At 41.3% G+C, this 8,328-nt stretch overlaps 1 non-coding gene across 1 annotated transcript; it reads right to left on the bottom strand.

Moving 5' to 3' along the window:
- Positions 1 to 7,182: 7,182 nt before the first annotated feature.
- Positions 7,183 to 7,346, bottom strand: LOC125175889 (U1 spliceosomal RNA). The gene has a single exon (XR_007156048.1). It is a non-coding gene; the product is annotated as a U1 spliceosomal RNA (small nuclear RNA).
- Between the last annotated feature and the right edge of the window lie 982 nt (positions 7,347 to 8,328).

The following is an 8,328-nucleotide window of genomic DNA, read 5'->3' as shown; positions in this document are numbered from 1 at the left end:
TTTATTTTAATTAAACCTTAATTTTATTTTCACACAGATCTATTTCATAACTATGCTATCAAAATATTGATAAATTGATTGATAATATAAATGTTAAAAGTCACAAAATAAACATGAGGTCACAATGAACTGACTTCTCTCCATGATCATGGAGAGAAGGGAGACACATGAAGTGAGCTGTGTGATCACTGCAACTTTCTTTCTGGAAGCACTTTCTAAGTCTCAAAGCAGGGAACGGGAGCCCAAGCAAAGCGTGGCAGTCCCACTGAGTGGATGAGGTAGGTATTAACATTTGGACATGACAGCAGATGGATGTCCAAGGCAGAGTACTGATTATGAGGAAGCTCAGAGAAATAGCTCTAGAAAGCTGCATGGGACCCTTTGAGATCTTAGTAATGTGTGCACAGGGTAAAGTTAAACCTTGCATATAGTAAAACACAATAAGGCTGGGGGAAAAAAAAAGCTACAAAGGAGAGGAGCGCCTTGATGGCTCAGTTGGTTAAGCATCCAACTCTTGAGTTTGGCTCAGGTCACAATCTCACGGTAGTGAGATCAAGCCCTGCATGGAGCCTGCTTAAGAGTCTCTCTCTCCCCCTCTCCCTCTGCCTACCTCTCTCTCTCTCTCTTTCTCTCTCCCTTGAAACAAAACAAAAGCCACAACAGAGTAATAAGCTGAAAAAGTCTCAAACTATTTTGTCTGACTACTCAACTGGAGAAAACTCGTCGAGTGCCTGAGACATTCAATAGACACCCCAGATAAAGTCTTTACTGTAGAGCTACTCCATGCCTCCTCAAACAAGCTGAAAGATAAGCTCAAAATAATCCACAAGTCTCTACATTTCCTGCCAAAATACACTTCAATGCTCTTGAAATGACGGCAGCAAAATCCATACACTTATCACCATAACATGTGCCATGTCTATAATCATACAAAAAATACTGAACATGAAAAGAAGCAGGAAAGTGTAGTTCAGAGTCAGAAGAAAGGTTTGTTAATAGAAATAAACTGAGAAATGACAGATGATAGAATTAGCAGACAAGGATATTAACGCAGCATATTGGCGCTCCTGGGTGGCTCAGCTGGTTAAGCATCCGACTTCAGCCCTGGTCATGATCTCAGAGTTTGTGAGTTCAAGCCCCATGTCAGGTTGTGCTAACAGCTCGGAGCCTGGAGCCTGCTTCAGATTCTGTGTCTCCCTATCTCTCTGCCCCTCTCCCGCTCATGTTCTTTCTCTCAAAATTAAATAGAAATCATTTTTAAAACATTTTAAATTAAAAAAACGGCATAAAGATTCTCAAGGAATTAAATGAAAATAAGAACATAATGACAAAAAAAATTAAAGATTTTTAAAACATGATTAATGGAGTTGACCAACATAGTATCTGAGAGGACAATTCGCTGGATGGGCTTTATAGCAGATTAGAGACTGGACAGTAAAAGATTAATGAATGGAAAGCCATAGCAGTGGGAAATGCAAACTAAATACTGAGGGAAAAAAGACTGAAAAACAAATAAACAGAACTTGTTACCTGTGGAACAATTTAACTGCCAGAAAAAGAGGAAATTAAAAAGATTAAAAGAAAAAAAGAAAGAAAGAATGGCCAAAATTCCCCCATAAAGCTGCAGTAATCAAGACAGGGGGGTATTTCTGGGGGCGCCTGGGTGGCTCAGTCGGTCGGGCATCCAACTTCGGCTCGGGTCATGATCTCGCGGTTCATGAGTTCGAGCCCCGCGTCGGGCTCTGTGCTGACAGCTCAGAGCCTGGAGCCTGCTTCCGATTCTGTGTCTCCCTCTCTCTCTGCCCCTCCCCCGCTTGCACTCTGTCTCTCTCTGTCTCTCAAAAATGAATAAACGTTAAAAAAAATGTTTAAAAAAAAAAGACGGGGTGGTATTTCCAAATGTACAAACATATCACTCAAAGGAATACAATAAAAGTCTTAGGTATAGTTCCACGCATATCGGGTCATTTGATTTTCAATGTATGTGCTAAGGAAATACAATGGGGAAAGGAGTTGTTTCAACAAAGAGTGGTAGAATAACCAGATAGCTATGAAGCAAAAGAAGAAGAATGTCAACACTTACTTCATACCCTGGAGACAATTTTCTCAAAATGGATCATAAGCCTAAAATGTAAAATCGAAAGCTACAAACCTTCCAAAAGTAAACATAGGGAGAAACCGTTAAGAACTTGCTGAAGACAAGGATATTTTAAGATAGAAACAAATTGTTGTATTCCAATACAATGGACGCGGCAACAGGAAGCAAATGAACTTACATGGTGACGCAACTGCATGGTTGAAGGTCAACAATATTCCCCTAAGCTTCAAAAGGCACCTACCCTAATGGTGGCTGATGCGTGACACATGGACACATGGCCTAGGCTGGTCCAAAAGTGTTTAGAGCTTGTGAGGACACAGAAACAGTTGGCACGGAATCCTTTCTGATGCAGGCTGCACATCTATCATCCGGGGCACCAGTATAGGTTCCTACAGTGGCTTCCAGAAATCAGATATGGAAGTGGGGGTTGGGCAAGCTGAGACGTCAAGTTGTGTAGTGATGGAAAGGATCTATGGCATTAGCCTTGTTTGTGCAGTCATGGCCATCTCCCCACCTTCTTTGCTCATGACAATGGCCTGAGGCTTGTTCTAAGTCTTTCTGGCAATTCTGTGAGTTGCTCAGCGTCCATTCAATACTCTTCGCTTCTTGCAATGGTCTCTGTTACCAGTTACTGCGAACTCTGGTTTACACAAATTGTGTCAAATACCATGCATATCCCGGCGATGTGACATTTTATATCTCTAGTTTTGAGTCCATCTGCAGACACATAAACACCCTGGAAATCTCCCTTGGATACAAACTAAACATCTATAAAACAGAAACAGAATTCTTGATCTCCTCCTCCCCCGTGAAGTGGTAATTGGCCAACCAATGTACAGTATTTTCTTTCTACAATACGTAATTTAGCAGCAACCAGACATCTCCACCTTTCTTTTAATTACCGTAACTATCAAACTATATACTGTTATACAACCCAGTGCATCCCTTTTCACTTGTATCCCATCCGAATTCACCAGAGGTAAAAGTACCAACAATTGGAAAGCTACGCAAGCCAGAGGTCATCACCCCTTCACTGATCACAAACAATAGGAACTCTGTTGCCATCTGGCCATTGTGAGACCCAATTCTTGACTCTCAGTTTGAGAGGCAGCTTCCCAGAACCACTTCAAGAACCTACAAATGCTGGCATCGGGTTGGATTCCCCAGAAGCAAATACTGAGATGAGGATATTTGAGAGAACGATGTAAGTCAAATATTTAGCATGTAAGTAAAGGAGTAAGGATTCAGGGCCAGAAATGGAAAGAGGGCAAAAAGAGTGGGATAGTAACAAAGCCCCACAGAGTGTAACTTCAGTTTAGGCACCCTGCACCCCTGGTAGGTCTCACCCCACAGTTGTCCTCCTTGGGGGACAGAGTGTCTATATTCCATCGTGCACCAGCCATTGGCTAAGAGCTGGTTCTAAGGAAAACAAACTTATCAGGCACTTCCCCTCTCTGTGCTTGCAGGCAAGGCGGGTTCCAGCAGCCCGGCACAAAAACCACAAGTGTTTGTTTTGTGCCTCTCCCACTAGACTGCGGGTCACGGGAGGTCAAAAGCCAGGTCATCCTGTACAGCGCTGCATCCAGTGCTTAGCATGGTGGAAAACAGCAACAATGCCTCTGCCTCCGGCCTGGCACTGTTCTGAGCCCCAAGAGTCGGGGTGTGAAATTGGCAGGACACTCCATAGGAAGCAGCATTCTGAGGAAAACCATGGGAAGTAATTTCGACCGGGATTAACAAGTGCATCTGGGATGTGACAAGGAGCGAGAGCGGAGGTTTAAGACCAAGTTCAGACATCTGGAGCAGCCAACATACTAGCAGGACTGAAGCAGACAGAATGGAGAGATCCTTCAGGCATTACCGCATCTAAAATAGAAGCCAAAAATATTTGTAACGCCAGGCTCATGGCTGTTGGCATCAGTGAGCCTGGAGGATTAAGGGAGCCAAGGAAGACCAGGTGAATTTGACTGTTTGATAATAACACTCAGAAAAGACAAGACACTCTCCAAGGAACTGGGAAATCACGCGGAAGAATGAGCCGTTTCGTCCTGAACCAGTTAGTAAATCAATGAAAAAAATCCAGATACGTAAGTATCATTTTATGGGAGGAAACGAGGAGAGATTACGCACTGAAGTAATTCAGACATCTTTGAGCCCTACCAAGTTCAAGGCCAAACTGGCCAGTCCAATAGAAATATCATGCAAGCCACAAAGGAATTTTTATTTTTTTCATAGGTAGTCACATTAACAAGAAAGTATAAAGCCACGGGTAACATTATTATTAATAAAATACTTTACTTAACCCAATATATCCCCCAAAAGTTACCATCTTCACAAACAGGCAACATAAAACTATCAATGATACATTTTCTATTCAGTTTCTATTTAAAGAAGTTAAAATGAAATCAAATTGAAAATTCAGTTCTTTTTCTCACTAGCCACATTTCAAGTGTTCAATCACATGTGGCTAACGGCTGCTATATTGGACAAAGTGGCGCTAGCATTAAATATAATGATGATGTGAGACTTTCTGAAAAACTTTGACTTTAACGACTATCTGTATCTAATGCTTACATCACTGAAATTCTTACTCATCTTTCAGAAGGGCAGATTTTTTTTTTAAATGCACTTATTGAAAGCTTTCTAATGGCAGATTACCAATGAGGCTACTGAGAAAGCCAAAGCAATCATCACTAACTGAAGAGCATTCTAAGGTAAGCTGCTTTTGTTTAGAATTTGGGGCTCTCTGACATGATCCATGACTTCAACTTGACCTTGCCGCTCTCTTTCTAGATGTGTTGCCGTATGTTAATGAAGTTCTCACCGTGGCATGAATAGATGATCAACTCATGGGAAGGATGTAGAGGGTTTTAAATAGTTCCGATATAAGTACCACTGAAAATTTGGTGTAAAGGCGGTGAACATTTTTGGCGTAATCTTCTCAGACTCCAAAGGAATCCTATTGGTATTACCCTACCCAAAATAAGACACAGCAATACAGGAAATGTAAATTCTGAAAACAAGGCCAAATATTAAAAGTTTCTTGTGATAACTTATTATGATTCCTTCTCCCACTCCGGGGGGCGGGAGTGGTGCAAGGGAGAGAGAATCATGCAAAGTCAACTGATTGCATACCGGAACACAGCTAGACTTGAACATTTCTTGTAGTTGGGAATTTATTCTTATATTATAGAATCAAGGACACCTCCTATCCATGAAAACTGATCTGGAAATATAATCATGAATGCAGTGCAATTTTGTGGGCATTTCTCGGGGAATACATTTTTTTTTGTTTTGGTAGATAGCTCAAAATGGCTTCAGGTCCAGCAACTTCCATTTCAAACCTCTCTTGAAATAATCCCCAACATGAACATATAGTCTCACAATTTTGTTGCCAACCGTAGTCTGGACTAATTAGTTCAAGGGATTTCTCCCAAGTTTCACACATGTTTCTGCACCCTCAATAAATGATAACCTGAAAGGAAGGTAGACATCACTAAGGGAGTTATGGGAAAAATTCTTACCAAGAATTACCAGGTTTTCATCACCAATATGCCCCTCCATATTCTATATCAGAAGCTCTCTTTATTGCCATTTATGGGACAATATCTCAACATTCACTTCAATCGTACCCTCCCTCATAGACTGAAAAAGAGCTTACAAGACAAATAAGGATCTATCTTGGATTCCGTTCAATCTCTACCTACCTTCTTGTCTCACCTGTACTATAAAAAAAATAGACTGTGTTGGGGCACCAGGGTGCCTCAGTCAGTTAAGTCGACTTCAGCTCAGGTCATGATCTCACAGCTCGGGAGTTCAAGCCCCGCATCGGATTCTGCGCTGGCAGCTCAGAGCCTGGAGCCTGATTTGAATTCTGTGACTCCCTCTCTCTCTCTCTGCCCCTCCCCTGCTCATGTTCTCTCTCTGTCTCTCTCTCAAAAATAAATAAACAGTAAAAAAAATAAAATTATAAGGTAGACTGTGCTAGACAAAAGAGATAGTGGAAAGTAGTTTAAGCTCGCTTTTACCATATTCCACAAGAGATGGGGTGGGAAAGTATTAGAATATCAATCTACTTTTCCTCAAGACCATTAACCAATCGTCATCAGAGCTGTCTACTCTTTGCTAGTGATACATACATAAAATGCATTAAATACATATTTATATGTATTTATGTATACATATGTATTTATATGTATACATACTTGCATGTGGGTATACATCATATATCATCATACATATATGTGTGTACACAAAAACACACATGGCCACACTCGCTTAACTCTCTCCAGAACAATCAAATGAAAAAGCAACTGGGGAAGTGAAATTTCCAGGACGTTCTGCATCAACTAGTATGTAGAATTGTAGCTCTACAAAAGGCCACTTGTTTGTAATTTACAAATGGTAGCTGAGTCCATAGTTGAGAGCTTGCATTCAGATCCAAGCAGTCTGGATCACATCCGTTACCACAAGAGCAACATAAATATTCATTTTTGGAACGTAAGAGGTTCTCTAGTCCAACTCACAAATCAATGTTTAATGTGTTCAATATCATCCCTGACAGTGTATTAATAATTCTTCTAGCAGTAGGACAGGGAAACATTTCTGAAGCAGAAGGAATATGCCAGGGTTTCTCCCCCTCTCCCCGCCCTGGGGTGACAAGTTAAAAATAATTTAAATTTATTCCTTAGGCAGTTCTGCTCTCTGATTTCCAAATTTTGAAGATTTACCCCTTCCCATCTGCTGTTCCATAATCTTTTTTTTTTTTTTAATTTATCTGAAGAAAGGAGGGGCACCTGGGTGGCTCAGTCAGTTAAGTATCTGACTCTTGATTTCAGCTGAGGTCATGATCTCACAGTTGTAGGATCAAGCCCGGGTCAGGCTCTGCACTGACAGTGTGGAGCCTGCTGGAGAATCTCTCTTGCTCTCTCTCTCTGCCCCCTCCTTGCTTACACTCTCTCTCTCTCTAAATATATAAGTAAATGTTTTTAAAAAAGGAAAAAAAAATCCATAAAAAGTAAAATTTGCATAAATGCAAAAAAATGAACTATCATTCATTATATATTTTCTTCTTTTTTTTTTTTCAGGGGAAAGCGTGAACGCAGTCCCCCACTACCACAAATTATGCAGTCGAGTTTCCCACATTTGGGGAAATCGCAGGGGTCAGCACATCTGGAGTGCAATGGATAAGCCTCGCCCTGGGAAAACCACCTTCGTGATCATGGTATCTCCCCTGCCAGGTAAGTATTCATTATATATTTTCTAAGACATTTCTGTAGCTTGGGGGGAAGAAAAGAAAACTGGAAAGTGCTGGAGTGAGTTATAACATTCACCGTGCATATTTATTCAGCCCGTCTATATACCATGTCTAATACAGCAACAGGACCACGTTTCTCTCAGAAAATGCTAAGTAGGCTTTCAAAAGTACTTTTCACATGTCACGAGTGATGTTCCGTCTCCTTTTTACCCTACGAAGGAATTCGGGCTTTCTCAAGGTGGAGCTCATCTTTGTTTGCAGAGAAAGAACATTTGTTGTTGTCTAAAAGAATTTTCCAGAAATGAAAGAAAACAGAAACATCACCAAAATTGTGGTTTCGAATACAGACCAACTTAAAATGCTTCCAAGGCTTTCGGAGTCAACCATACAAGCATGCAAGCAGTTCTATCAACAAAAGGGATGGGGTTAGGAATGTCACAGTGATCTCTAAGCAAAACTTTCAATAGGCCCAGGGTCCTGTTTCCCACTTTCCCATAAACATCCTTCGCGGTGATTCCATGGCAGCACCGGGATTGTCTGGCATACCAAACAAAGCCATAGTTGGCACAGGTACCTCCCTAGCTCTGGAATGAGATTAGAGACGGAAGAAATATCAACATCTACCAAGGCCAATGGAAGCAAATTTAAACTCTCTTCTGCCACCAAACAAACAACCCCAGCCACATCTTAAAAGCCGCCATCAGGATGCTGGTTCGGACCCCACAACCCTGAAGTGGCTTCCATATCTGCGTCCTGTAATTAGTGGCGGGTGTTCCCTCCAGACACTCAAGGGTTAGAGATTGGGTTTGAATGTTGTTCCGAAGTTTATCCAAATAAGGCTGGATTTTTCTTCTGTGGGTGTTCCTCCCTTCCTTGCCTTGCTTGTTTTCTTTCCCACCCCACCCCTACCTCTTCAGTTTTCTCCTCAATTATATTCTATATACTATTTCCTTCTTGACCAAGAATTTCCTAT

This window comes from Prionailurus viverrinus, chromosome C2 (genome assembly GCF_022837055.1).
Source record: "Prionailurus viverrinus isolate Anna chromosome C2, UM_Priviv_1.0, whole genome shotgun sequence".
Classification (NCBI taxonomy): Eukaryota; Metazoa; Chordata; class Mammalia; order Carnivora; family Felidae; genus Prionailurus; species Prionailurus viverrinus.
This window is presented reverse-complemented; position numbering and strand designations above follow the sequence as displayed.